General features: G+C 50.2%; 1 pseudogene; it reads right to left on the minus strand.

Annotated features, from left to right (window-relative positions):
* Nucleotides 1–6,171: 6,171 nt before the first annotated feature.
* On the minus strand, nucleotides 6,172–10,521 carry LOC108865007 (canalicular multispecific organic anion transporter 1 pseudogene; annotated as a pseudogene).
* Between the last annotated feature and the right edge of the window lie 6,307 nt (nucleotides 10,522–16,828).

Here is a 16,828-nt window from a genome sequence, read left to right on the forward strand (position 1 = left end):
GGCATCCTCTGCGGCTGCGCATCTGGAGAATGTGGGAGGTTAATGAGCTCCTTCAGACGCTGACTTGAAAAATAGTGCGGAAACATCCTTGCGTGTGACGAATAATCGACGATGTTCGGGAACTCCCTCCTGAATCTTCGAAACGAGCTGGAGTCGTAATGAGTAGCGTATATAGGGGGGAGAGGCAAGGGGGCCAGGGGGCTATGAATTGAATACACGGAATCAGGCAGTAGGATCAATGCAGAAAAGACATGCCGACATGAGTGTTTTTCGAGTTGATTTAATTGCACAGCGACGGGAAGACTCATCCGCAATCATGTCACGGCAATGGAGATGAAGCTCGGACTGCTAACATCTGGTTTTCCGAGAATCTCTGTCACGTTCAAATGCAGTGATTGCGGTAGATAACGTAGGTCAAGAGCAACAGCACGTACGCAGCGAGGAGGATGAGACCGAGAATTTTCAGAACTGGAAAGAAGAGGTCAAGCAATTAGACATAACTTATTCTCTCTGAAGGAGGGACGTGCTTGCCTATTTCTCAGACTTTCAGAAGATGTCGATGAATAAGAGGGTACTAGTTTCCGCGAAAGAGCTAGACGAGCAGGCCAAAAGGTGCTCGCTCGTCTCTCGTTGTACCCAAAATGGTCCAAAAGTTCCCGTTTCGGGAGAGCCCTCCTAGTAGAGAGACTTCGATGATTCTTCGGCTATACAGCCGAGATTTGTCCAGACGAGTCGATTCGCTTCAAATGAAGTCCCTATGCAGGATTCCAGCTCTGCCACGGTTCAAGTAGACTGGAGTGCCGAGAAATATATGCGACGAGCTATTTTCAGAAATTTGCTATTTGATTACTTTTCATCGCCGATATTCCCCGATAGGAATGCTGCTTGAGGATGATCGAAACGTCTCTGCTCCGGAAACTCCCAACGACGACTTCCGCTCTTATAACGTACACTCGATCACGACTCAAATAGCGGAGATTCGGTAAAGCCTGAAATAACGTAATCCAAGTAAACCACGGATTCCGCCGCATAAAGAGCGTTCTAGGAGTGTTCTTGAACCATGCAATCTACCCATTTATGACGATGCCTACTCTTGGACAAAGAGGGAGGGTCCTAATCCCACAGACCGCTCGCTCTTCTTCACAGATGGTGACATGAACCTCGAATGCGCGATTGCCGCAGAATTTCCTCAACTCTGATGGTGTTTCCCACACTAGGAAGGCGTTGGTGTCCTGGGTCGCGACGATGAGATTCTTGAGAGGCAGCGGCTCTGATGAGAATAGAGCAAAGGTGGATCGATTTCTTCGGGTTTTCCAATTGATTGCCCAATCAGCTCTCCGCATGGTGTGTGATGCGAAAAAGATGGGTGCGCTTGATATGCAGCGGGACGAAGTAATTCTCACCTCCGGGTCCCGAGGTGAACCGCCGAATCCATAGCAACGTTTCTGCGTGACGTCCACAGACGCAGGATAACTTGAGCAAGTATTCTTGGAAAAACAGAACAGGGAAATCTTGGCTGGACCTTATGCTGCAGCAGGTGCCATTGGTCACTTCTCTGAGAAACCCGTACTCCTGATGCACCTCGACCCTGTAGCTCGGTCTCTCCCCTCCAACACAGATTACTGTCGGCCAGGTCAGATTCAGGATGCCCATTGGTCCGACAGCGCTGAAGATCGCCTCGATTCGATAGAGGCCTGGCAGGACTGCAACGAGAGGACTGCTCCGAAATTTTGTCATTTTCACCGACTTCTCGAGCTATGTCAGGGGTTTTTCAGAACATACCCCCGTTCTTCGGGGAATTCTCTTCATTGAAGGGCAACATCACAGGTGCAGATTGCCCGCCTGAAGAGTAGGCCACCGTCATGAGAATGAGCACATCGAAGCAGAGAAACTTCAAGCTCTCCATGAGGTCTCTGTAGAATTTCAGGCGAGCTTATTCCATTCGGACTCCATTCGATGTCAGCACTGGCGATCAACCTGTCGATTATCCATTGGAGACCGGCGCACAGGAGAGCTTCTCTCCGACCAGGGGGAAACCTTGAGCAAACAGAAAACCGTCGGAGACGACCACGCTGAGGAACGATACAACCTTTCGCCGCTTGACTTGAGAACGAGGGGAGGCCGATTCCGAGGCGCATTATAGAGTTTGTAACAGCGCTCCAATCAGAAAAGCATTCGGCTCAGTTGACGACTCCCATGAGAAATCAGACTGCGCTCGGAATTGATTTCTCGCTATTCGGTCTAACATTCCATTATCTAATGACTAAGGGTAACAGCTCGAGATTCGCCAGAAAGGATGCGAGAATGCGCGGAATGAGTCGAATGTAACGCTCACGTCTCTGGAGTTAATTACTCAGTGTAAATACGCCAAGACTTTTTCTTCGGAATTCTCTTCTGGTCATTATTCGTTGGTATCGTGGAATGAATTCTTAATTTTTCCGTAGTTCAAATTCGTGTGTTGCAATCGTGGAGGTCGGAGGAATAGCGTGGATCAGAGCAGCGGCGGGAGGGTGCGGAAGGAAAGGCGGAGCGAAGTCCGATACACCCTTGCCGGCCGAAGAGAACGACTCGGATACGAAATTAGGTCCTCCGCCGTTTATCGGAAGACTATGTGATCATTTGACCATTCATTCGAGATTTTTGATCAGCGAAAAATAAGGAAGAGCGAAATCATTTGAGCGAGCAATCATCACCACGAGCGACTGTTTATTCGGTCGGTTCTGCGGGGCGCTATTTTCCTTGGGCACTGTGGAAACCATCAAAGTTTTTCAATGAATTCGCGAGAAGTTTCGGCAGCCACGGGTGAGAGTCTGACGTTTCGCGTGTCTTCAGGTCTCGTCGACTTCCGATAGCGTTCCAGAAGCAATCTGGCTTCTCGTGAGCGTTTCCTGCGAGGAAGTTCTTTTCAGGAATCGTCTGCGAGTACGATCGAGCGGCGACGCTAGAAACCTAGCGCAGATCAGAACTCTTACCTTTCCCTGTGAGCTGCACAAGAGAAGCAAGCTATGACCGCGCTCACGATGAGTATGAAGGTCACAACGCCCGCCGTCGAGATCAAGATCGGGAAATCTGAAGACGGATCGATGATTCATATTGTATCATTGGAGGGAAATTCGATCGGCTCGAGTTCACAATAGATTACAAATCGTCCGCAGTGGGACGCTCCTGACCTGCAGATGGGTCGACGCCGATGAGCGTGTACCTCCGGGCACCTTGAACCGCTTTGTTTCCACACAGGAAATACGCGCTGACGGAAATGTTATATGGGACATTGGGCTCGAGATTCGTCAACGTGTAGTTCCACTTGGTTGTGATGACTTGCTGCCAAAAGGCACCAGCGGAAATGGGTCTCCATCTGACTTCGAAAGCTCTGATGAAGGCGATAGAGTCGATGTACTCCTCGTAACCCCATTGTAGAGCGACTTCGGTGTCGTTCTTGAACAGCACATCGATATCATCCACACGGCTGAGCTCTGCATGGGAATCGATGATTACGAATTCGTCATCTAGATGTCAGCCCCCCGGTCCCTTTGGATCATAATTTGCCCGCGGCCCTGACAGGCGCGGGAGACGAACCGTCTGAGACGCCGACAAGGAATCGCTTCTTTTCGGCGATGCTAGATTCGTTGGCGATTTGAACTGTGAGAGACACCGTGTACACCACATCAAGTGAGAGCGGCCTCAAGATGAAGGGTCCCTGGACGAGGCATGCAATAGAGAAACGTTCGGAAGATTTACACGGAATCACCCCCTGCATCAGCGTCGGAGCGCTTCCGGAGTCGTACTTGAGGGTTCGCAATGGAATCGGGCTAGATGAAAGATTATTTATTGAGGGAACAGCGCAAGGGAACAGGGGAATTCTGACCGTCACGTTGGATCTCCTGTATCTGGATCGCTCCGGGAAATACCCCTCGGCCACTAGATGGATGTGGACCGTCGCCCATGCGTCGAGTCGGAGGATTTCAGCCGGGACCTCCCACTTGAGGGTCGCGAAATTCGACGCTGTTGAAATTCGGAGGCGTCGTATCGGCAGAGGCTCTGGAAGAAGGTGAGCGGGAACGACGGTGGGCCGATTGAGTACACACACACAAGACAAAAATAAGGACGGACGACATCAGGGTGGGCTGCTCTCAAGTCGGCTATACGCTCCTTCATAGGAAACTTCCCGCGCTCTGCCCACTCACGGCTCAAGCTGCCGTGAACCGACGAGCGCCCTCCGACCACCACGCTCCTCAAACAACCCTATTTCATCGAAGTATCATATTTGAATTCTCACGTATCAAGACTTTCTCTCTTTCGGAAGGCATACAACTCCTCATGTTCCGAGTCGTTCCTTCTTACCGCCTCTCCCGGAAGTGGTTTTCCTGATTTTCCAGACATCCTTCAAGAGACACTTGTAATGGAAGGAGATCGTATAGTTGATCCAATACACGAGCGGGAACTTTTCGGTGGATTTGATGACGAGAGGCTTGGACGGTCCCTCCAATTGAGTGCTGCGACGGAGGCTGTCCTCAAGGTGAACCTTGTCAACTGAACAGAAGAGATAGTCTTCCCAAGAAAGATGGAGATCAGGGTGGGGACCGTCTCGCCGTATCACTCGATACTCGAATTGGCCCCCTGTGTATAGAGCAGTTACTGGAGGAAGAAAGAGGATTAGGACTCATCAACACTTCCACCATCGATCATTGGCGCCGGCGAAGTGCTGAACTTGAATTTGCGACACTAATCAACGAATCTATGACTGATTAGATCTCTGAGCTCTGCAGAATGTAGTGGCGGATACCGATCACTAACCTGCATGCGGTACCCCAATTAACAGTACCAAGGTGAGAATCGCACAGAGCTCGGACATGTGGCAAGAGTTTCTCCTCAACGTGTGAGACGCTCAGAGAGGCATCAGATCTCCCAAAGAGCGGGGACGGAATCGAAACTGAAGTCAAGAGTCCAACAGAAAAACATTGGATGCTCTGCGGAGCAAGCTTCGGAAGGAAGCCGTGTATGCTCCGATTTGCGGTCTCAGATTGAGTCATCAGTCTGATGGCCGCCTTAGTATTCTCGCGACCCGCCGGAATATCAGACGAACTAATCACTCTCTATTCGGCAATCGAATCAGCTCAAAAACGAGCTGTATGCGTCACAAATCTCTGGGGTACGTATCTCGATTCGCTTTCCGAAACTAAGGCTTCGAGCTCAAAATATAACATCGTTGCCTCGAAAGATGATCTCGAAATCACGAATTTTTTGAATGGCTCCGCTTCGCGACTTCATTCCGAATCGGAACTGTTGTGTCCGAGTCCTCCCAAACTCCCGGGACTTGATGTTAACATTGAGAGAGCATCAGTCGGCGAAGATTGTATCAAGGGTTGGGGAAGAATATCTGGCTCCTTCCCGGAACCTCGACCCGATCAAGAGAAGACCGGGGTCATGGTTGCGGAGACTTGGATCCGCCAGGGAGGCATCGCTGGCGCAAGATTCCGTAGCCCAAGCCTCATTCTCAGCGACAACTCGCTCCTCTCGAGCGGGTCCCTCAGAGGAAAGCCCGCGGCGCTCGCGAACCACGGCGGCGAGCTGGAGCTACATACCTATGAGTTTCGTGGGGTCGAGTTCATGAAAATGGATGGATCCATACTCACGTTGACGGTGTCGCGATAAAAAAATCTCGGCCAATCACTTCCTGGCATTGCGGACAGTCGTGAATAACTCTCACCTCCATCTTCGGCGGTGGATTCTTCTAGAGTCCTATCTACCATATCTACAAAGGAATGGCTATCGAGGTGATTCCCGTCGGCGCATCGAAGGAGCTTGGGGGAGAAAATTCTCATCCTATCAGACAGCTCATTCATGTCTCTTCCCAAATTAGCTTCCACCGATGCCGATCGTCCGCCCTCGATCTTAATCGAGCCTCGAATTTTTCCTGGTCCCCGAGATCGACTCCTTCCCAAGGGAGCCTCATAGAAAAATCTGAACAACCAATGGGAGACGAAAAAACGAGCCATGCATCAATTATACATATTTATTGAGTGGAATCCACAAACCCCACCGTTTTCCGATGTTTCATTTGAATCGGGCTTAGTCTGAGCAGAATCTATTCATCCGAATCTCTCGATTCCTTCAGGAAGATTCCAGAGGGATAGATACCTGCGATAGGATTACACTGAGTGGAGTTTCAACCTATTCGGTGCATTCGGTTTCTTCTTGGATTGAGGGATCTTTCACGAGTCCTGCTTCGCTGGCCATGCTGAAGAAGCGAGACTTCGGATTCTTCAGGAGCTCTCCCGGTGATCCTTGCTCAGCTATCTTTCCGAAATCCATGACGACCACTCTGTCCGAGTCCATGATCGTGTTCAGACGATGAGCGATTGTTATGATAGTGCAGTCGTAGAAATGTTCCCGGATAGTTTTCTGAATCAATGCATCCGTTTCCACGTCGACCGCTGCGGTTGCTTCGTCCATGATGAGGATCTTTTTCTTTTGGAGAATCGCACGAGCAAGGCAGATCAATTGGCGTTGCCCCACCGACAGGTTACTGCCGCCTTCAGCGATTTCTGTGCTGATCCCATCGGCATTGAACTGCTGTTTGATATGCGCCGTTTCGAGAGCGTCCCATAGTTCTTTCTCGCTGTGCTCCGCGTTCGGGTCGAGATTCACCCGGAGAGTTCCGGAGAATATTACAGGGTCCTGCGGGATAATCGTCAGTCGTCTTCTCAGATCGTGAAGACCGAGCTTCGAGATGTCGACACCGTCGATGCAGAGCTCCCCTGACGTTGCCTCGAGAAACCTGAATAGCGATAGAGTCAACGACGATTTCCCGGCCCCCGTTCGGCCGACCACTCCGATCTTCTCGCCTGCTTTTATTTCCAAATCGATCTGCTTCAGGACGGGCTCGAGATCCGCTCGATACGAAGTGGAATATTTCTCGAATTTGACTGAGCCCTCCGTGGGCCACTGTGGCCCCGGGGGTTTGACGTCGGTCGTCCAAGGAGCCTCCGATACGACGTCGGTGTATTCGTCGATCCTCTCCGAGGACACGACAGCCGCTTCCACTTCGGAAAAATAGTAAACGATGAAGTTGAAGGACAAAGAAGCCCCGAGGAGGTAGGCAACCATGAATCCCGCGACACCAGGAACTATCGTCGCTCGCTGACTCACTATCATGACGTTCGAGCCGAATACCATGAGGTTCGTTATGAAATCCAGTCGAGTTTCCAGCCATTCTCTGGAGATGTACAGTAGGTAAGTACAAGTATGCGTGACGTCGACTCTAGTGTCTGAGTTTTTTATTGTCTCCTCCTCAGTGCCATAAGCCCGGATACTGCTCAGGCCGTTCAGAGTTTCTGCGAAATAATTGTAGGCCGGGGATCGAGTCACGGCCTCCATACGCTTCAGCTGACGCATCGACCGGACGTAGATTTGTTGAACGATGATGTACAGCACGAGGAGTGGAACCGCGACAATAATGAATGTCGGAACTCTCACGCAGATCAGAAGAATCACGGCGATAACCTGGAAAAACATATCGAGGAACAGGTTCGCTGTGATCGGGAGCTGCGTGTCGAGTTGGTCGATGTCCTTGCCGAAACGGTTCAGAAGTCGTCCGAGAGGTGTCGAATCGAAGAAACTCATCGGGGCTCGCGTGATAGAGTTCAGCATGAGGTCGTGGAGTTTCCAGGCGGCGGTCACGGTACCGTTTGCCAGCGCGGCCGAACCCACGAAGGACAAGGCACCGAAAAGGAAGCCCAGAAAGGCGTATATGGAGATGTTCCGGGACCGCTTGGCGTAGTCCTCGGCAGAGTCGCCTCCGGACTCGTTCGACCATATGCTCAGCCACAGACCGGCGAAAACGTCAAAGGCACGCGACGCAGCGAAACCGAGTAACGTGATCAACGAGAGTCTCAGGCCCATTTTTGAGAAGAATCGCTTGTATACCGAGAATTTGACATTTCCTGATTGCATGATCTCGTCGGAGATCAATTTCTCTTGTTCGTGAATGCTGTTCACTGAGAGTTGGGTCTGAACTGGATCCCGCGTCGATGTCTTCAACTCCTCAGCTTTGGAATCTTCGCTCTTCCTCTCAACGATGTGATCTGACAAAAAGTCTGCGAACTCTCTCCCGGAGCCCTTCAAGTCCTGATAGGTTCCCTGCTCGACGATTTCGCCGTCTTTCAAAACCACTATCCGGTCGAATTCTGGAAGAGCAGAGAGCATATTCGTGACGAATAGCCGAGTTTTCCCGCTTAGGATCCCTTTATTGCTGATCACCTTGGAAAATATGGCTGACCCCACGTGTGCGTCCACGGCGCTGAGAGGATCGTCAAGGAAATAAATATCCTTCCGTTGGTAGACCGCACGAGCGAGGGAAATTCTCTGCTTCTGACCACCGCTCAAGTTGACGCCTTTTTCGCCGATCTCAGTCCTCTCGCCCGCGGGAAGAATCTTCAAATCGGCTGTCAGACAACAGCAGTCCAGAACCTGCTTATAGAACAGCTTGTCGAATTCATTCGCGAATATAATATTCTGTTTGATATTCGCGTTCTGTATCCAGGCTTGTTGAGGAACGTAAGCGATTGATCCACGCAGGTCGAGTTTACCCTGGCGCACTTGGAGATCACCGAGCATCGATGATAGCAGGGATGACTTCCCTGATCCGATTCTGCCTACGATGGCGACGAGTTCCCCGGTCCGTACGGAGAGGTTTATGTTCTTCAGGACGGGTAGATGCATGTCATCTTCGTTCCACGCGAGGAGAGCGTTCTGCCATCTCATCGAAAGTCCCGTTCCCGGCTGTTTACCAACGGTGTTCTCCGCGCGAGTCGGAGCGTCGAGGAAAACCCCGATCCTCTTCAGAGACACCAAAGTCTGGATAGCGTTCGATATCGTGTCGGGAATCATGGAGAGAGAGAAGCGTAGACTGTTGAATAGGCAGAGCGATACGATCGCTACGTTGGTTCGGATGACGGTCACGTCGTTAATCCAGAGATACGCGATGAATGCGAACAGAGAAACCAGAAAAGGTGTCACAGACCAGAAAAGCCTCAAGATTGCGGTAAGGTACGCGAATCTCTTGAGGAGTTTGAATTCCTCGAAACGGACTTTCCGTGCGCGTTCTAGAAAGGGCGGTTCCCATCCGTAAAACTTTATTATTTTAATGCTGCTTAGAATTTCGTTGACGAATTTCAATCGAGTGTCTTTGAGGCTCGTCTGTTTCACTTGAACGATTCGGCAGAAGGCGGCGACGACGGCGGTCAGCGGGGTCATGATCACGATCACCGCGACTCCGGCCAAACACGAAATTCCGAGGAAGTTCCACACTAGGGCGATGCACAGAATCACGTGGAGTGGACAGCTGACCATGTAGCAGAAGCTTATGCTGAAAACACAGATCTTATCCGCGTCGACCGATAACAGGTTGACGAGTTCTCCCACGCTGTACTTGGCCAGAGAAGTCGCGCTGATCTGCAGAGATTTCCTCGTAATTGCACTGGTGAGAATGGCCTTGAATTTCAAACCAAGATTCAGCGCGAAGAAGTACGACCAGCGGAGGATCAGCGAAGACATCAGCTGAAGCACGAAGATCAAGAAACCGTACACGTAACCCTTCCAAGAGGGCTGACCCTGGTCTGTGAAGAAGACGATCAACTCGTTCAGGAGGACGAAAGTCCCGATTCGGGTCAACACGAAGCCGCCCGAGAGAAGCCACGCGAGCAGAATATCAGTGAAGAAGCATCGGACGAGGGACTCGAGCAGACCCAGCCGCTTGGGCTTGTGGTCCGATAGAGTTTGTTGCCATTGCTCATAACATCGATTCGACTGGATTGAATCGAGGAGCGGTGGTAATTTATTAATTTCCAAACTATTTCGGAAGCCGCCCAGCAGAAATTCGGTGAAATAACTGAAGTAAGCTCGAGACAAGGGCGACGCGAGATAGAACAAGTTCCGACCTTCCTTTCCGTGTTGGGTTTGCACATCTTTTTCAGATATGGCCGTGAGCAGAAGTTGGAACGTCATGATAATGTACGTCGCTGTCTGTATGGCGAACTTTGCTCTGATCGGGGCGCTCACCATGTGATCCGACTCCAGAATGCGGTGGTACCACAGGATTGTTTCACAGATCAGTGCAATAATCCAGAACACCGTGAGGAACCACGAATTGCACATACCTCTGTGGCGATCACTGATTTGGATCACTATCACCAGCCCGAAGGTCAGAGTTCGGAGAATTCCGGCTAGAAGGTCCGAGAGATCCCCGTGAGGATCCCAGCCTAAGGTCAAGATTAGGTTGAGCAGATGCAATGCGGCGAGGGAACCTGCAGCTATCAGCTTAGCGCAGTGGGTGTTGGAGACGGGCAAATAACGCAGGGTTAGGTCTTTCAAGTAGATCATGTGGAGAGCCCCTCCGAACACCAGATAAAATGGAGGAATGACGGCGACAATCGTGTTCTGGAAGCAGTCCGTCAATTTTGGGGGTGCGTCTCCCCACAGGATGGGGAGCCAGAACGGCTCTTCACAAAACTTATTCCGCATCCTGCTTCACGGAATTCGTGGTCACGCTGCGTGATCACGGTCGCCGTCGTGGTCTCCTCTTGGTCGCAGCTTCCAGGGTCCGTAAAAAGTTGACACAACCAGCGGACTCTGGGCTAGGCACAAGGCGAGTCATGTAACGCCTCGAGAATTGTTTCCAACAATGCGCGCGTAACCCATGTTCAGCGTTTTTCACGACGCTTTCCATGTATCAGGTCAACTCCCGTAAACTCCCGTTTACGAGGAATTTCCAGGACATCGGCGCCTCTATCAAAATGAGTGCTTCTCAATCTCAAAGGCTGGTTCGGCAACAAGCAAAGTCACCTTTATGGGGCGCCATCAAATCCCACGAATTATCGACGAACAGACACCGAGCGAGCCGTCGGCGTCGGAGCGGAAAGCTCCCGCAATACTCACAATGACATCTACTATGTCAAACGCTTCGCTCCGATCAGCGTCAGAAGACTTCGAATGAGATTCTCAGCGAGAAAAGGCTCCTCGACGACGATCGTCGAGAACAGCTCCAACGAATTTCCTCAAGAGCGCCTCGGAGCCGGTCCTCGAAAAAATGGGAGATGAATAAACTCAGTCCGAGAAGTTCTGCTGACTCATCGATATTTGAGCCCATACGTGATGGCGCCCACGTGAACTGTTTCTCATGTTCACCGTTCCACCACCTGATTCCGGGAACAAGGGGCCCGACCGCTGAGCCATGCGGCAGACAAGGGAATACAACAGTGAATCTTAAGCTGACGAGCTATTTCCAATTAGAGAGAGAGTGAGTCCTGCTACGAATTCGGAGACGCGAAGGAAGAAACGCATCGGACTCTGGAATTCGCAGAATTTCGATTCCGATTGAGGCTCACTCGTTCCCTATAGCCCGTGCAGGAGCGTATATAGGATTTTTTGGAAGGGGCAAGCAATGTTTTCGGGGCCAGCATCATGATGATGATCCCTATCGACCTCAATGTACGGAGCCGGTGTTAAAGGGGGGAGGCATTGCCCCCTTGCCCCCCCCCCCCTCCCTATATACGCGGCTGAGCCCGTGCTATATGTGATTGACCCTGCTCCTCTGATGGAGCTGAAGGCGTGATCTCCGATCAATGGCCGGGCCCGAGCTTGCTGGGATCCTCGACAAAAGCGAGTAATTGTGTGCGTCGACGCCGAGATCATCGTCGATCACCATACACAATGGGAAAGTATCGAGTATTCGTGGCTTGACGATTTTTTATGATGTATTCCTATGGATCCAGCGCCTGTTCCGCTGTCATCAGATATGTTCCCAGGAAGGTAAGTACTGTCGATTGATATGTTTTTGCGGAGGTGATCCGGAACGAAGAATAAAGATTCGTTTGGGCCTCCGGGGAACTGCCGATCTCTTACGGCTGAGGGAAGATGATTTTGAAAGTGAAAGTTTGGAATCTAATCCCCCGTTCTGATGATTCTCCTTGACGGCCTATTAGTTTCCGTTTGTCTGATTCCTGGCGCTGGCGGAAGGAGGAAGCGTTAACTAATTGCGCTCAGCCTCGCTGTCGATAGTCTGGCAAGCGAAACCGGTTTCTGATTAATCTAGGCTCCTCGCGTCGGATAGTTTAAACGTCGCACCCTTGTGCGATTCGTGGGAAGGAGTAGCCAGAAGCGAGTCTTCACGGAAAGACAATCCTTTTTCGTGCGGAAGTTGAATTCTGAAGAGGAAGTTCGGCAGCACCCAATACGGATTTTTCGTTTGCATCAATCGCGGAAACTACTTTCGTTGTCACGACTGACGCGTTTAAGATTGATCTTCATTAACTAGCTCCGGATTTGGCGGTCATCGATATCAAACGCCCCAGTTCGCTTCCGACCGGGGGGGTCACTCGGTATATCGTTGTGATTTTTCGCCCTATCTCCGTCTCCTCAGAATCACGGCGTCGCTCCTAGGGTGCAGCCATGGAGGCTGCTGTCTTAAAGGTAGACAAGGCTAGCTACACGAGGTCTGACTAGTTTCCGTCTGGCTGGTGATGGGAAACGCTTGCGACGTCGCTTCCGATGCTCCAATTCCTGATGATACAAACGAGTGTTCGGTACGAGTCTGGATGAGAGTCCTGCTACGAGCCCGAATGAGCAGAATACGAATCCGACTGTCCGGTCGGAGACATTGTCGCCTTCGATAGATTAGGTGGAGCCCCATGCTGGTGACTCGGCGGAGCTCTCCACGGCGTCCGAGCTTCCTTCGAATCAGTCAGAAGAAATAACCGCGATGGAAGATGCTTCACTTACAATTAGAGGATTCGACAGATCGTTCGGTAGTTGAGACCATCCTGTTCCTTCAGCACGACCGATCGATTGCGGTTTTCTGGCAGACAAGTGTTATATCATGTGAAGGTCAATCTCGCCTAGCGAGCATTGATCTCATCGGCGACGTTCACGCATGGATCCGGCATCGTAACTTGGCAGGGATATTCAGAAAAATTTCCTCGTAGGGAGTTATTGGTTTGCGAATACAAAACGTTCGAAGCTGATCGCGGCTCAGGAGCAGTGATGTTTCCCCGTGAGCAGTGGCGGATCCGGGATTTTTTTCGGTGGGGGGTTTCTTCCCGGAGAGGTTTTCTAGGCGAAATTTTAACCCTCTCCCAATAAACTTGAAGGGACAGAATGCTACTTTGCCCCATACACGCAAGCCAATTTATAGCGAAGTATCAAGTTATGAGCTGCATTTCTTAGCACTTCGGCGCACATTTCGAGCTTGATTCCGCAGCTAAGAAGGAAACCCTATGAGACAAGTGCATCTAAGATTAAGGGAGTCTTTCACGGCATATCGAACTATTTATCGCATGAAATTCACTCGCCTATTATGATGCGATCCGAATTTGTTTATAAGCGACTCGATACGCACATAGATATCACGATGTGTGTTCATCAGGGCGAGACTCGTCAACCTGCTCTCAATCGTGGTTGTTCTTAGATACGTTTGCTGACGACGTCGTGTTGAAAAAGAACGCTCTGCTGACGCCACGCTGATTGGCATGACAGCTAGAACTCTCAGTAAGAAACTATCGTCAGGAAAAACATACGGATCCGCGGAGCTAAATGCACCCAACACGTCGTATGGTTTCTCTTGGCTGTTTTTCCATTTTTGCTGCCAAAGCAGAATTTCATCATGAACTTTATCAAGTCCAACTCCGCTCATCAAGTCGTGGTATCTCGAATGCAATGAACCGACAACGTTCCGAATATCCTGATCCAGCAAGGCGAGAACCGTCTGTATGAGCAAGGAGGCCAAAGGCCTTGTGACCCTGGATTCGTCCGCCTTAAATCGGTCTTCTAGATTCTGGATGTTCTCATCTAACAGTAGCATGAAAATCGATGCCCGACAGGACGCTTCGACGGATGACGTCTCGTAGTTGGATCGATGTATCTGTTTTTTAACCCTCCGGGCATCGAAACGGGAATGCCCACATTCTTAAGGGGAGTGCCGAACATGTAACACGCCGATCGGGCTGGAACTTCGGTCACAGAATCCCCGCCCCGAGAGAAGTTTAACCCTAGGAGGTTATCTGCGTATGGCCACTTAAAGGGTGTTTAAATATTAATCGAAAATTCGCCCTTAAGCATTGACTCCATGGGAAAACTGGAAAACACTGTGAACAATCGACGGATATTGGATCTGCCACGGCGATACTGTCGAGAGCTCATGTTTATGGATCGCTCAGTTCGAATTTGGCGCCATACACCATCTTGATAAGTGGTACACCCTACTCGCCACATCGCCAAACAATTAGAGCCGATTTTCTGCATAAACGGGACGGAGAAATTTATTCTTCTGAACTCTGTACGTGGTGCGTGGTAGTCCACGGAAAAGCACTTCGCACATAGATTTACGCATTTGTGGAACGAGATTCCACGGCGAGCATCACCGGAACAAATTTCGGTGACCGGGAGCAACCTCTGCGCGATACTCAGGAAGGGTATCTTCAGCACATCGAAGTCGGACTCGTGCCAGCCGTACAACCTTATGCTTCGAAAATCAGGGTGTTGAAACTGATAAAGTCGATGAGTTATTGGAATCGGAGCACATCACTCCTATCACTCATCTATTATCAGTCCGGCTCCGATGTGCCGAAGATACCCTTCCTGCGCATCGCGCAGATGTTGTTCCCAGTCACCGAAATTTGTTCCGGTGATGCTCGCCGTGGAATCTCGTTCCTCAAATGCGTGAATCTATATGCGAAGTACTTTTCCGTGGACTGCCACGCACCACGTACAGAGTTCAGAAGAATAAATTTCTCCGTTCCGTTTATGCAGAAATTCGGCTCTAATTGTTTGGCGATGTGGCGAGTAGGGTGTACCACTTATCAAGATGGTGTATGGCGCCAAATTCGAACTGAGCGATCCAAGAACATGAGCTCTCGACACTATAGCCGTGGCAGATCCAATATCCGTCGATTGTTCACAGTGTTTTCCAGCTTTCCCATAGAGTCAATGCTTAAGGGCGAATTTTCGATTAATATTTAAACACCCTTTAGGTGGCCATACGCAGATAACCTCCCAGGGTTAAACTTCTCTCGGGGCGGGAATTCTGTGACCGAAGTTCCAGCCCAATCGGCGTGTTACATGTTTGGCACTCCCCTTGTCAGAGCCATAGCTTCTGCCGGGGCAAATATCTCAGAGAAGAAGGAGCCGGCCTCCTCTCGTTTCTTCCGCGATAGTATCTCGCATGAGTTCTCCTGCTCTAGGAATGTCTAGCTGTCGATTCTACAGTTCAGGCAACACAGACCTCCTGCTATCTCGGAGAAAACAGCCCAAAGGAATTTCTGCAGGAGGTTCATTCTCGAATAGCGCTTCTCCGTCTTCTAGCTCCTTTCGAATGGATTGAGAACGGGAACTTGTACTCGTGGGGCGGTTTCCAGTGATTTTTCATAAGCTGATACAGCGTTTCATCATCGGGGCGTTCAGACTTCGATATGAAATTACCTATGTCGTTCACTTGAAACACAGTACTCTCGTCAGAGGCGCCTTCGTTGATGATGGGGTCACTTGCACCTCAACTTCGAAGTCCGGATCGGAGTCTTCATCGCTGGTCTCAGTGAGAGTGCTTTCGGACAAACAATCAGTCCTACATCTCTTCTCGAAAAATCCTGGCAGCGTGACCTGTGCTCTGTTCCGCGACATCGTGGTGAGACGCCATTCATATATCTTGAATTTTTATCTTTATATCGAACCATTCTCCAGACACTAGAACCGGCGAGATCGATCTCGTTCCTGCGTGGTGGGGAACGCTGCCGAACAAATCGAACGCTTCTCAACGAGCGTTTTGACAGGTGCACACAGTCCGGGCGAGGTATCCGCGCTTCTTCTCGCTCATGCTTCGTGCGTGCAAATGTCGTTCCGCGTCGTAGGCTATGTGTCCGGAGCCGTAGTCGAGGCAGGTAAATGGGATAAATAGGCACATTAAATTCTAGAAGATCAAGACTGACTGCCGAACATGCCGAAAGCACTGCCCCGACTCGATTAGTCTATACCTCGTTCAGAGAATTCTTCCAGTCTTCCGTGGCGTATGAGAAGCTCAACTGGTCATACATCTCCCTCATCTATATATATAAAAACGTATGTCTGTCTGTCTGTCTGTCTGTCTGTCTGTTTGTATGTCCGGGGTACCCTATAGACTCGAAAACGGCTGAACCGATCGTCGTGAAAATTTAGGAGCGTGTTCTGGGGGATCTAGCGGTGGTTATAGGGGGGTCAGTTCGCCGATGCGATGAGTCCTTCTACCTTCAAAAAATTATTTGAGTGGTCCACCCACGAAAATTCGAAAACTCGAAAACAAATTGAAAAATCCGAAATTCGCAAAATTCACAAACGCCTGAACCGATCGCCGCAAAAATTCAGGGGTGGGTTCCTGGGAGCTTCAGGAAGGTCATATGAGGGTCGTCGTTCTCATGTGATGGGTCTTCCCTCCATGAAAAAATTATTTGAGTGGTCCTCTCATCGAGAATCAAAGATTTCATCAAGGGAAAGACGGGAATTCGATTTTCCGGAGGACATCTATATATATAAAAACGTATGTCTGTCTGTTTGTCTGTTTGTCTGTCTGGTGTCACCTATAGACTCGAAAGCGGCTGAACGGATCGTCGTGAAAATTTAGGAGCGTGTTCTGGGCGATCCAGCGGTGGTTATAGGGGGGTCAGTTCTCCGATGCGATGAGTCGTTCTACCTTAAAAAATTATTTGAGTGCTCCACTGACGAAAATACGAAAACTCGGAAAAAAATTGAAAAATCCGAAATTCGCAAGATTCACAAACGCCTGAACCGATCGCCGCAAAAATTCAGG

Source organism: Galendromus occidentalis, unplaced genomic scaffold (assembly GCF_000255335.2).
Source record: "Galendromus occidentalis unplaced genomic scaffold, Mocc_1.1 scf7180000075836, whole genome shotgun sequence".
Classification (NCBI taxonomy): domain Eukaryota; kingdom Metazoa; phylum Arthropoda; class Arachnida; order Mesostigmata; family Phytoseiidae; genus Galendromus; species Galendromus occidentalis.